General features: G+C 39.3%; 1 protein-coding gene across 1 annotated transcript in view; it reads left to right on the forward strand.

Moving 5' to 3' along the window:
- Positions 1-14,796, forward strand: part of GRIP2 (glutamate receptor interacting protein 2) — a 212,701-nt gene that overhangs the window by 99,056 nt on the left and 98,849 nt on the right. The window lies entirely within an intron of this gene.

A 14,796-nucleotide genomic window follows, 5' to 3' on the forward strand; every position in this document is an offset into this window, starting at 1 on the left:
CCCTGCGCCTAATTCTTACGGCTACGGGCCTCTCTCATGCACAGTTGTGAGCTCCTAGTTAAACAATTGAAATTAGATTAATGTTCTAACACCATGGGGCATCTCTTGGAATGCTAAGGAGGAATTAAACCGCCACAGTTATTGCTCTGTTTTGGGTCCCAAGGAGTTGTTTGCTATAATGTGCAAGTATGCACATGACATATTTACACAGGATAGTAAACCTACCAGTCAAAAGAATCCTTTTGAGGGTTTTCATATCTTTGCTTACCTGGTGATTCCTCCTTCATATGATTTTCTTCTGGCTTCAGAGTCTTCAACCATCATCATCAGCTGGGTTGGGGAGATGTAAATTCCACACATGCACCTTGTCCTGAAAAAAGAGCATATTGGGAACATACACCTAATGAAAGTGGTGACAGGCAGCGAGGAGCATTTTTTACAAGTTACTCAAAACTTTTATATTGAATTGCCCCATATGGGTTGATTTGATGAGTAAATAAATACTTACAGTGGGGATGCTTAGCTTGTGAGATGACAGGTAGGAAGGAGAGGTACAAAGATATACCTATGGAATAGATAGAGCTATATTGCCCAAAAAGGGTAAAGTTTTTGCACAAAATACTCAGGCAAAGGATGCACCCCCTTTACTCCTTTAAATCATGTGAACCATAAAGAATGAAAATGATCAAATCAACCCATGTTTCTTTTATTGATAATATATTATTAAATGTTTTTTTGCAGTTAAATGAGATCTAACCCCATACTGCTAAACAGCACCGTGTATTGTAACAAAATGTTCCTTTCTTTACATTGTTTTCTCTTTTTTCATATTTCAGTACTTCTTATCTAAACTATTGCACCCACTTTCCATATACATGCAGTTCCTGCATTATTGGCTGCACATCATTTCTCTGGACCAGTGTTTTTCAAACTTTTTAACACTGGGGAATCCCTTGAAAAAACTTTCAGGTCTTGGGGAACCCCTTCTATAATTGCTATATCCACAGCTCACAGTATATTAGTGTGACGGTCAGTGGGAAGAATTCCTCTTACATTGCTGGCCATCGGGAAGAATGCCACCCATACAGATAGTCAAAAAGATCATTGGTATAATTTAAACTGACCTGGGAGGTGAAAATTGCTCATTGCTCAAGGAACCCCTAAAAACCTCTGGAGAAACCCTGGTTGAGAAATACTGATCCAGACTCTCATGACAGAGCTACATGAAAATGAAACCCCTCATTGTGTTTGCATGGCTGCATGTAGGTCCTATTGGGATGAAATATATTTGCAAGAGGGTTGTCTATTCATAACACAAAGTGCCCAAACAAGAACTTTATTGGCAAGATCCACAAGTATTATTTTAATATTATTAATACTAATAACAAAATATTTAATATTAAACTTTAAACACCATTTCAATAAAACCCATTTACAGCACAGACTGCATATGTTTGTTGGCCGTATACAGCAGCTTCTTGGTGTCACAGACCTAAGATTCCCTAAAACAATTATTATTTAAAGCAAAGGTAACATCATTGAAGGAACTCCAGCTATTTATCATAGATCAGCAATAGCATAGGGAAAAAAATGCGGTGGGACCAAAAGTTACACATCTCTGATAAATCAGGTCATTTGTAACCTTAATAAATGAGCACAATTGTGGTCTGCCAGACAGTGCTAAGCTTTGCATGGCAGGGAAAGAGCCTGCAGGTTGGCTGGATTCACCGTTCTGTATCCACACTTTAGAAAGTAAACCCCCCTGGGCTATCATCTCTGGCTGCAAGAAAATCCCAAAGGAGTTTTAGAAAATTGAAAATCCACATTGAACAGCTGTAAGTGAATGCAAGCAAAGCAACTAAACACAGTTCACATAAATAAAGAGGAAATGTTTTACCTGCCTAGATTTATGAAATACAAACATCCTTGTGATTTCCCTATCTGTCATGTATTAGCATTAAATGACAACACTTGTAGTTCTGCAAACCTAGTGTTGATGCCCATTCTCTATAGAATACCACCACAATTTAAAAAAAAATCATCCGGTGTACCTGTTGAATGAGTTCTCATCATATTCTTTTTACACCCACAAGTTTTTTTATACCCCGCCCTTGGCAGCTCCCAGGCATACAGTAAACTGCTGCATGCCCGGAAGAAACAAACCACACAACAGGTAACCACCTGTGCATAAGGCTGTGGAAAAAGTTTCAAATAACAATTGAAGGGCCAAAAGTGACTTGGAAACCATGCTACAATCTGCCGCAGCTGTATCCAGCTGCATGCAAAAGATGGTTGCTATCCACTCTCAATAACCCTAACTCTAACCCAGGTCCATTTTTAGGAATAAATGACCTGGAAAAATTGCCTAAGGTGCCAACTAGTGGCATCTGTTTGCCTGTATAGCAAGAGGCTGTCGCCTTACATCCTACATATACAGAGCAGCACTGGGCAACGATTTATAATAGCCATAGGTTATGTGTTCCACTGCCTGATTTGTATAGTTTTGGAAATAGGAAAAAGGGTTTGTGACAACTGCCATATGCATCACACCATGTCTTTACTGCTACTACAAGGTTAGAAGAGCAATTGTCTTTGGGTCTTTGTAGCTCCTCACTAAAAACACCTGAACTCAATAACGTAACCAACTTTAAACTTTACCTTCTGTATTGAGCACCCAAAGCCCTTCTGCAGTGCACCATCCTGTCTGATTTCTGTAGTGCTCTTCTGATTAAACACATTTCCTTCTTGTCGGTAGCTGAAAGGCAAAATCAATATTTTGCTGTGTATGTTTTTGCAGAACTTTTTAATCTCTTACCATACTGGAAGAACTTTTTCCTGTTGCTGTTTGTCTTATGACCTTTTGCAAAATACATGTTGTACTCCTACAAGGATTAATAGATTTAGTGCAATGCTTTGTTTGTGCCTAGGAATGCCGCAGTTTATTTGAAAACCCCATTTATTTAGCCCCTCTTATATCATCAAAATGCTTCCAAATGTACCAGCTGAGCACAGGTCAACAACAATAAGGTTCTACTGAGGGCTAATGGATCGCTGTGATCTGACCCTTCTATAAAAATATCTCCTGTAGCTCTGTACTGCTGTCTGAAATCCTTACCATGTAATCTTTTCCCATTAAAGTCCAATGGTAAGCTTGTAACTACAAGATGATGGTGTTTTTTTTCTGCGGGGGGAAATAGCTGGCTCATATATTTATATCTTTTTTTAAATTATTTTTACATCAGCAAGTCCATGTGCCTTTTATTGTAATGGTAGAGAAGCTGATATAACAGAATTGGGTATGTCTGGTGAAGTTGCCAGTTGTTAATAAATAGGGGGAGGAGAAAGTTTTTTTTCTGTGTTAGGATCTACTCAGCCATGGTTGCAAGGAAATGGGACACACAACTGAGTTACAGTTTCAAATCAAGGAGGACCCATCCACTCCAGCAACCTTACCCAATGCCATTCCAACCCAAGAACAAGGCAATTTGTCCTTATGTCCCATGGCTTCCATTCACATGAACATTTTTATGTCAGTGTACATAACGCATTCACATTGCAATACATTGAGTATCTAGAAATAAAGTTTGCCTTACATTCAAATAAACATTTTGCTTTTCTTCCACCTGCTTTAAAAATATAAATAAAATTTGCAATAAATACATCATATAAACATCCTTCCAGGTTCTTATGATGATGTCACCACTGAGCCCAGAGTCTTGGAAATCCTGCAGGAAGGTCAGAAATGTCTGCATAAAAACAGAAATAATCAAGCACTGGAATGCGTTTTAGGAATGGCATTGCAGATTTTTCATGAATGCATGCTATGTAACACATGTCAGCATGGGTTTATTGCACCATCATGGTGTGACTCCAGCCTTTGTTTTTCTTTTTAAATTTTGCATACAGCAGGGATTAGTAGGAATCTATTTGGAAGTTTTCTAATTCCTGTATAGTTAGGTGAACCAGAAAGTGAGAGAAGTTGGTATAAGTTTGTGGACAACACAACTAAAAATTTCCTCTGGATACATTTTGAAAAGGTCTAGACAATCAGTTTTCTTTAGGACCCCTTTCAGACCTGTGGTTACAAACCACTGCTGTTGGCTTCTCCTAGCCACCCCTCTTCAATACTTTTTGGTTTAACCCTGCTGTTATTGAGTCAACCACAGTTGAACCTCAACCTCTGTGTCAAGCGTTAAGTGTGGTTTAGAGCGGTTGTGGTTTGCAGATTGCTACAGTTTAGTGTTTTCTGGAAGTTGATGGATCCTTCTCATTCTTGCAGCAGCAACTGTAACCACTTTCCAACCACTGTGGGCTGTGCTGGCATTCAAGACAATGGAAGCGACTGGAAACTCAAGACCATGTGGAGTTCAGGAACAACAGCTGCAATCATATTGCAACCACCTGCACAAAGTGATCCCCAAGCATTCCAATTCACAGAGAGCAATTGAGCCTGCGGCAGATCATTGCAGTCAATTGCAGGTCTGAAATTATCCTAAGTATTTTTTAAAACATGAGTTATTGAAGACTGAGATTTGCCTTTTTACTGTCATGCCAGCTGAAGATTACAATCAGACTTCATGTGGGAGTGCCAGCTCAGTATGACTAGGAAGGAGAGACACACAGATGTGCTCACAGGATATGAGAGTTCTGGGTGGGTGTTGCCAGTGTGGTTATCCAATAGTAGTCCATAAGGGAGACAGGAGGCGGGGCAGTGGCACAAGATTTTGCTGTTCCCCCATATGCCACCATACTATGATGGGTTTGTTACTTTACAAAGGAATAGTCAGTTGAACCAGTTCATATATTTGCCTTCTGTTTGGCTGGGGTCACTTTGTCCCTAGATCAAGCAGATCTGCTGTGACTGTTACAATGTCCCCAAGACAAATACAAAATGACACCAAAAATATTCAGCACGTCTTCAAATAAAACAAAGTGCACTCATCCATCTTGTTCCAGAAAAACCCCCTTAGAACTGATTTGCACGAACACTCCGCAGTCTTCTGCTTTTTATCTTTTCTGTCAAGATCCATTACTCCTCTGCCTCCTTCTCCTTGTTTAATTCCATATACTTTTATCTCATCAACTTATAATTAACTGCAGCCCATTAACAGCAAGGGAACAGATTTCTTTTATATGCTGCTTTCACAGCAGACAAATCATTAAATGCAGAAAAATCACATCACTGTTTCCAGTTCCTTGCCTTCTGTAGGGAAGAACTTCATTATAAGACTTCCTCAGACTTGAGAGTGGTCAGAGGAGCAGATATGACGCAGTCTTCCTCTGGCACTGATTGAATTATCAGCGTGATAGGCAGGGAACTAGCATTTTCAATAGGAGAGCAGTGTCATCCTTTGCATAACTCATAGACCAGGTTTTCTCTAATGATTTGTATGCATGCTAAATATTTGTGTACAGCAGTCAACCAATATCGTTTAGCAATCCATCATGGCAGATTACTAATCAACTGATAGGGGGTGACTTGTCATTTCTTATAGCGGAAGGCGAAGGAAAGTCCCTTGCTCTCATCCTCCCCCTCCATAGAACTGAACAGAGCTGTGTGTCCAGCCATCATTCTACTGTGACTGGGATTGTTTCCAACAAGAGAAATTGCATGTCTGTACAAAACTAAAGGCTCTATGTGATCTGGTTGCTGTCCATGGTGCTGAATTGGGGTTACTTTTCAGGGAGAACATAAAAATAGAGGATTATTGCACCAAAAAAAATTTAAGTAATCATTTACAATGCAAGTTTCTAATATCAATTTGATGTATTACTATCTTTTAAAAAATGGTAAAAGTAATCCTTGCCATTAAGGGCCTGGTTCCAGGTACTCCCTGTTATAAGGTTACAGCTGTCTCAAAATTCTGTTCCTGTTGTAGTCACCCTATATCATGCACCTCTTGATGGAGACTGCAAACAGCCACGTTGGCATGGTCACTGTCAGAATGTTGGTGCAGAGCAACCATGTGCAGGGAGTGTATGTAGACAGGAAGTTCCTTAAAGAGGTTGGAGAAGGATCTGCTGCACTAAGAAGCAAAAGAATGTTAACAATGAGAAAACATTGTTTTATGGAGCAAAAAAAAAAAAAAGCAAATTAAATGTCGCTAGTTTAAGGTCTACTTTATTGGTGGTCCTACCAGCTACCTATATTAATTATCATAGCCGCCCTCTTATATGCTGCTCTAGTCAGTCCTTTGAAAATCAAGCCCAGGGTTACAATTTACATAAGTCTTATTACTCCCTGTCCACCACTCCAGTATTGTCACATGGGGGAGAGTAAAGGTGCGTACACACTTCCAATTTTTATCGTTCCAATCGAACGACGAACGATCGATTGGGCAAAAAATCGTTCGTAAAAAAGTAACCAACGACGCCGACGAACGAGGAAACTCGTTGGAAACGAACGACCGGATCGGATTGGACGACGATCGTTGAACATCGTTCGTGTGTACGGTCGTTCGTTGATCGTCCATGTTCAGTGCATGCGTAATGAACGAACGTTCGTTCACTTTCCTGTCGTGCACATAGTTCCTCTATCGCTCAAACGATCGTATCTATTGTGTGTACAATATCTACGAACGATCGTGTCGTTATCTCTATGTGCAGGATCGGTGCTATACGATCGTTCGTATATATCGTGCAGGATCGTTCGTCGTTCGTTTTCCAACGATAATAATTGGAAGTGTGTACGTAGCTTTAGTCACATGTATCTCCATACCCAAACTTACTATTTTTCTTTGCTCCTGGCAGATAGCTTGCTAATAGTGGGGTCACTGCTGGGGCTTGTGTCATGTAAAACCCAATTTAAAGCTAAACTAAACTCACGCTACTCACCTATACCATCATAGTTACATATTAAAAAAAAAGACATAAGACCATAAAGTTCAACCACTAGGAAATAAACATATCACAGATAAAACCTTATAGACATGGTTGATCCAGAGAAAGGGGAAAAAAACCTTATAAACCCTGGTACAATTTGCTCCAATAGGGAAAAAAGTTCCTTCCTGATCCCACAGGCCAATCGAATGTTTCCTGGATAAACAGTGTCTGTTGTGTTTACTTTAAAGCCCTAATCCCAGTTATATTCTGTGATTCTAGAAAAGCATCTAGCTTTTTCTTTTAACAATCTATAGAATTTGCTGAAACTACTTTCTGAGGGAGCCGATTCCACATTTTTGCAGAATCCCTTTCTTATTGGGAGATTAAATTTCTTTACCTCCAGACACAAAGAACGACACCCTTGTCCTTTGTAATGATCATAAAGTGAATACTTGGGAAGAGAATTCCCTATATGGTCCATTTATATATTTGTACAGGGTGATCATATTCCCCCTTATACGTCTCTTCTCAAGGGAGAATAGATTTATTTCAGGTAATCTCTCCTCATAGCTGAGCTTCTCCATTCCTTTTATTAGTTTAGTTGCCCTTCTCTGGTCATTCTTATATCTTCCTTCCTTCTTCTTACTTACCATCTTTGGCCATCTTGATTGGCCATGCCGGGATGGCATAACTTTCATAGGATCATTAATTCCAAGCACACACAAGGTAGGCTGGGTAACCTGGTTTCCATGCAATCAATAAAGAGCTACACATGCATGCCTTGGGGGGACGAGGGGGGGGGGGGGATATTGGGCAGTTAAAAAAAATAGTGCAGAAAGGAACATTGCCTGTCCCTTTGTACAATATCCACCTACCTGATTGTGTATTCTTCAAAGTGGGGCTTTAGTTCCATTTTAGGCGGTTAGGGTGGGGTGAACTGTGAATCAAATACAGCTGCAGTGAATTCTCAATGATCCCAGAAATCTCAAAAACCAATGCCAGTGACACAAGCCCCCTACAGTGCACCTGTTGCTTTGGGCCTGGACACAGTCAGGGTTCTCTTCACAGATCCAATCAGACCTTCCATTCAGAGGTTTCTTTTATTTTGTGAACTTCTCTCTGCACATCCTTGCTCAGTACAGACTAGCTTGACGTCACCAGTCACCAGTTGCCTATTACTGAAAAATAAAATTTCTCTCTCACTACTTAATATTTTATGACACTAATAACATTGTTTTGTAGTGCTGTAAATAGCGTGGATAACGGCTTTATGAGAAAATCATTAATATTTCTCTGTGAGAATCCCGCTGCTGATTATTTCATTGCAGAAGCGTTTTCTGAGTTATTAATGGCTCCGCACACACTAAACTCCCACTTACAAGACTTTGGCCTTTTGCTGAGGATATTGTTAGTTATAATACGAGTTATCAGTCCTTCAGAGGTAAAAATCATGACATGTTGGCCCTGTGGATCCTCACAAGTTACTTAATGTATCTTTCATCCACTTAAAAGCAAAAATTTTGTTCTTGTTTAGTCTCATCAGTGCCGGCATGGGGAGAATTGCAGTGACAGTAATTGAAAAGAAGAGGTACATATTGGATAAAAAAATACATATATTGGATATTTGTTATTAAATACAGTAAAGGTGCAAACTTTTTAACATGGAGGAATTCCTATATCCACAGCTCACAGTAAATTAATATGGTTGTCAGTGGGAAGAATGATGCTTACAGAATGTCATACTTACAGACAGCCAAAAAGATCTTTAGTGTCAGTTATACTGACCTTAGAGTCAAAGACTGCCCATTGCTTAAGGAACCCCTAGCAACCAGTGGAGGAACCCTGAGAAAAACTGTTCTAATGGGAGATGGATTAATGCCCGGAAAATTGGTTTATTACCAACTGCCATTCTCAATTCATTCACTAGGTGCTGCTGTGTAAGTTTTCTTTCACAATAACTACAAGTGTTTTGATTGAAAATGAATACAGTACCACCTAGTGGACAAATTATGAATGATGCCTGCTCCTGCAAATAAACTAATGTATCTGTCCTTTCTCACATTTTTATTGAACTGTTATGTAAATTCACCCATTTCAGTTTGCATAGAATAATCAAACAAGCACTCATCGAAGGAATCAGTATGTGGATTCTGTGAATTTTTTGTTTTATTTGAGAAGCATTTTATATCCATTTTTTAAGCTTTCTATTATAAGTGGTGAAGCAGTATAGATGTTTGTACTACCTTTTCCCTAGCTACGACTAAGGCCAGAACTGGCTGAATTTCTCCACCAGGGATCACAGTTCTTCTGCTTAATAAAATATCATTTTAGATTTGATTAGGAAAAATCAGCGTGGATGATTACATTTTAGAATATGGTGGAAACTCCCAAATGTGATGTAATAAATGATTCAGACAATATAAGTAGTCATTATTACATCATTATGGTACACGGTATAGGTTGAGATCACATGACGCTGTTTGATTGATTGATTATCAGGTTGGTCATGTCTTCCTGCAGCAATGTATTTCAGGGTTCACTCATTAATGACAACTGATAGGTAAAATTTTTTTAAGCCGGGTGGGAAGAGATTGTAGGTGGGTGGCAACCCCTGTATTGTGACCAAACTGCTGAAAAATGCCGGATGGTGCTCCCAGCTAAAAGGGCCTGGGGAGAACCCTGGAATTTATTTGGTACTGTTTCTTCAGCTGGCATAAATCCCTGTTTTAGGTTCTTCACATTTCTTACAACGTTTGTGCTTGTTACACTGTAAATGTAACCTTTTATACCGGCTGAGTAATATGAAAAAGAGCAAATTACAGTAAATAAATAAAACAAATCCAAAGTCTCCTATTAGTTTTACACGCATGCAAGTTAATGATTTGCAGTGGGGCATCCCAAGAATTCTTCTTTAATTCTATTTCATGTTAAATTGATGAATCACATGAAAATCTCCCCCCTGCATGCCTGTCAGATGTTTTGCAATGGGACTAATATTTGCCTTTAAACAAGTTTCATATTTTATTACATTTTTTTACATATTTATTACATTATAATTATTTTATAACTTTTCCTTTTTAATTTTGGATTAATAAGATTTAAATCCCCTGCATATTTATTTATTAATTTTTGCTCTGTGTCATGTTTGGAGGATTTCCCTTCCCTTCCTGTTCTAGATTCACAACAGCTGATAAGAGGAAATATCTACAAACCAAATATTTACAGTAGACTAGCAAATCGTACAGAAATGTTATTGCAAATTTAAGAAAAAGAAACATTTTAGTATACCAATAGATAAAGCTATTTGAACCTAGTTAAAAAAATGTCTAAATACAGAAAAATACAGAAAATGTGTATAAGTGTTGAAGTTCCTTTTGTATTTCTTCTACTTCGTGTAGATGTTTCCTGTAATGCAGACCTGCTGATCCCCCTCCTTGTACGAGGTAGTTGGTCTTGTCTCTGGTCCCTCCTGTAGTTTCTCTGGCAGCCTGTAGTGGGAGTACCTACTGGGCCCTCCTATTGCTCTTCTCATTGCACAGAATATGATGATTTCACTGCTGCATTTGGGTTTACAAAGACTTTGGTGCGCAGACAGTAGATTTATATGGTTCATGGCTAAAGTGTCTGTAATAAGAGTGCTCTCCTTACACCAAAAAGACCTTTTAAAAGAGAAAGGGTGCTTGAAATGACAACCACGGATGGCGCCGTGTGGAACTCATGAAAACAGAACACGGAGTCACCAGCACTCCAAAGTACAGGATTCTTGCTTTATTGTGAAACCAGTGTCACAACATGTTTGAAAGCCAACATATCGGGGCTGCACAGGATCCCTTCCTCATTCGTTACTATGTTGTCTTGAGGAAGAGACCCTGAACAGCCCCTAATCATTGGCTTTCAAACATGTTGTGACACTGCTTTAACAGTAAAGCAAGAATCCTGTACTTTGAACTACTGGTGACTGAAAGGGCCTGAGACACTCCATTTTGTTTCTTTTTCTAGTTTTTAGTTATAAAAGATAGACGTATTCCTTGGTTGTTTAGACTATATGTGTATAAACCTGATGTTCTGCCAAGATGAGTGTCCTTGTTAATTCTGCTAAACTCAGATAATGTCGACTGTTTATGAATAACAAGATGTTTTGTATGTGTCTGAAATTATGTAGCTAAACAGTTTCGTTTTAGAAGTATACTGGTGATTTCCATTGTAATAAATGAGCATGCTCTATGGCATATTGTTATGATATATAAACTAGATGTTTGTTATAATAAAGTTGAAGATTGCTTGATACCATACGAGTGTATGCGTCGTTGAGTGACTCTTCCCAGGCACCTGTTCTGATGCAATGAGGGACTCTGGGATGGATTGAGATGAGAGAGGAATAGAGCCAAGAACCTTTCAGAACCTTTCAGTGACTTTGTCTTCTGTCTTCGTGGCTTTGGAGGAATACTTTAAAGAAACTTTAAAGTAAACATTACATAAGAAAATGAGGCGCTGTGGCATTAAAATCTTAGTTCCCTGGCTTTTTCTGGCTGATTTGCTTTAAACAGTCTCTACCAATGAATGTAGCTTTTATTAGAATTGGTTTTATTGGCTTGCAGCTGTTTGCAATCTGGGTGATTGATTATTGTTGCCAATGATGCAGCAAAACGCTCCTGTCCTCAGGTAGGATATCTCGGAGCACTGACACTGCGGGGGAGAATGTTTTAATTCCATCTCTGAATATTGTATTATTTCACGAAGTCCAGGAACTGTTTATCAGCTGTGAGCTCCCAATTTCATCTTCCTCCTGGGATAAAGGAATAGTTAATGCTTAGCCCCAAGCCTTGGTTACAAATGCATTAATTCAGTTCAGTTAGAGAGAATTTTAATAATTTTCAGCCAAAAGTGGAGCCGAAACAACATCCAGCGTTAGGTTTCTGCTAAATTCTATGTTTAAAAGCTAAAGTTTATCTGCTTTACGCTTTCTTCCTTGGTGCCCCCATCACCGTGTTTAATAAATTATTAGATTGGTTAGATCCAGTTACATTATCACTCTGTCTGTGGAATGCTGGCAGATCTACATGTTTGAAAGAACTGATATACAATGAATAAAAGAAGCGGGTCAAGGACAATAGGGCAAATGAGGAAAGGGTTGGATGATGATGGACATCCTCTAGCTAGAAAATGAGGCAGGTTCCATCTGACTTGCTGCTGCTTCTAATGTACATTGTAAGAAGCTCATGGTGCGCAGGGAAATCAATGTAAAATATATCGGTAGAGGAGGGGTAATGTTAGCCATCCGAACCATTCTGGACAGTTTTCAGACCATGCAGCAGAAGTCAAGCCAGAGACATCAGTAGTGAGGGTTTAGGAGACAGAAGAAGACAGGTAGGCGAGGTTGAAACAATGTTTTTTAAGGGCTCTATTAAATGTGTGAAAAGTACATTTAAACCCAATAGGACGAGGAAGACCATTCCAGAGAGTCAGGGCAGCCCTAGAAAAGTCTTTGAGCCGTGCGTGTGGTGAGTTTATGAGTGAGGAAGTCAGTATTTACAGTAGTCCACTGGTTCTCTGTGAAGTATTAGATTGCAAGATAACATTACAGAACCAAGAGCTAGTAGCCAAGTAGGACGACCCATTGTAACTACTTGAAAACTTTTATGCCTGCTGTTTTTTTTCAAAGTAGCACACAGATAGGAAGCTACAGATTTTCCGGCGTTCCTGTTTAGACATTGCAGGTTGAGGTCTGATCTGTGCAAAGAAGGAAGATACCTCTCGCAAGAGCTCGGCAATCTGTAAGACATCCGATAAGCGAGGAGCGTAGAGATAGAAGCTCGCTGCAACTTCAAAAGAGGTAATCGTGGGCAATTCAGCTTGGCATTTCTCAAAAGGTTTTACCTGTTTTGCTGCAGCACTTTGTCCACCATTGTGGCATAGTTTCTGCTGGATAAGACTCTTCTCTAAGGCTCAGACATCCTGCTTAGGATATACTGTAAGTTTCTAAGACATAAAAGAGTGTAATTATAGAGGGTCACAAGAAATTATCTGCTTGTACTTTTTATGGAATGTCCTCAAGAATTAGGTTCAGCTTTCGTGAGTTCATACTGTGCCCAGTGGATGAAATATGTATTAAGAATGTGTTAAAATTAAACTGCATTTTTGTTAGAGGGAAAAAATACACTCTGGGTCACTTATATACTCTGGGTCACTTAGACGGATGATAGCAGACTGAAATAATTTTTTTTTATCTGCTTTTGATTTGTAGATATTGAGATGAGCAATTTTTGTACACTTAAAGTTCAGGTTCCGTAGTTCTTCGACAGATGGGACCCTCTCTTCCTGAAGACCCCTGATATGTTTCTTTTATAATGTACTTACCTTTTACAGTTACTTCTAGACAGCTGACATACAGGCTCCTCTTCTGATCTTCTTCAGAGGTGGTGCTTCTTGGAGATGCATCAATACTCCATGATTGGGCACCCTGGTGACGATACCTCAGAAGCAAGATCATAACAAGCAGCCTTCATAGCATGTCCTCAGTCTTCCTGGTTGCATAGTGCTGGATATCGGTCAATGTTGGCCTGGGGACATATCAATAAAAAATTGCAAACTGTGCTTTGATGACAGAGGGTATTGAGAAGAAGAAGCTTTTTTTATCAGTTTACTGGTACTTAACTAATTTACCATTATTTCAGAGTGGATTAAACAATATACTGCAACTATTTTTCCTCATCTGATAATCCCCTTGTCACAAAGGCTCTCCAATACTTCCTTGTCACAGATTCTCCCAGATTCTTCCCTAAATACTTCCCGGTTACCGAGGGTATCTGGTATCTCTCTTGCAACCTATCTCTCTAAAACTCCCTTGTCATAGGAACTCCTTTAATAAACTTTTGCCACTGAAGTTCTATGACACTCCCTTGTTATCTAAGCTTTTAAATACTTACTTGTTATTAGGGCTGTTAAACACTCCCCTGTCCATTAGCCTCTCTGACACTTACTTGCTACTGAGGCTTTCTGATCATTTTTGTTATGAAGGCCCTCGGATACTTCGTTGTCATCAAGGCTGGATATTCAGTGGCCACTGAGGCTGTTTGATAATCCATTGTAACAGAGACTGTTACTCTTTTGTCACTGAGGCTTTGTCAATTCTAATATTTCCTTCCCACAAAAGTTCTATTATTCTCTCTTATTGCAGAGGTTCTCAGATAATCCTGGTTAGTGGACTCTTTAAAAAACTCCTGTGAGCAAAGTGCTCCAATACTCCCTTGTCACCAAGGCTCTCTCATACTCCCTTTTCACCAAGACTCTCGGATACTCCCATGTTACCAAGGCTATCAGATACTCTCATGTCAAAAAACTTCTGCACATCTTTCTGGAGGAGTTTGTTACATACTTGCCTTACCAGTTTCATACTCAGAGCTGAAAAATTAATTTGTTTGAAGTTTTAGACCTTCCGCTAATTAGAGCATTAGGAGAAATAATAACATACTCCGATACTTTCTTGTCACCGGGGTTCTCTGATACTCCCATGTGAACAAGGCTCTGTCATACTCCCATGTCACCAGGGCTTTCTCATACTCCCATGTAACAAATGCTCTCAGATACTCCCTTGTCACAATGGCTCTTAGGTACTCCCATGTCACCAGGGCTCTCTCATATTCCCATGTCACTAAGGCTCCCTTCTCATTATTGCAAACTTCTGCACTTCTTTCTGCAGGAGTTTGTAATATACTTGCCCTACCAGTTCCATGCTTCAAGCAGAAAATTGTATTTGTTTGAAGTTTTAGACCTTCCTCTAATTAGAGCATCTGGAGGATTAATGGCATACTTTGGGTATTTATACATTCTGATGACACATACTTAACGTGTGTATAAATCAAATGCATATGTTCACTGGCAGCCTGAAACACTTTCTGCAATTAGTAAGTCAGTGAGGCACAGCGAAAGACTAGAAAGATAGATAAACAGACAGATATGACAAATGGAGAGATA

The sequence above is a fragment of the Pyxicephalus adspersus genome, chromosome 8 (assembly GCF_032062135.1).
Source record: "Pyxicephalus adspersus chromosome 8, UCB_Pads_2.0, whole genome shotgun sequence".
Taxonomy (NCBI): domain Eukaryota; kingdom Metazoa; phylum Chordata; class Amphibia; order Anura; family Pyxicephalidae; genus Pyxicephalus; species Pyxicephalus adspersus.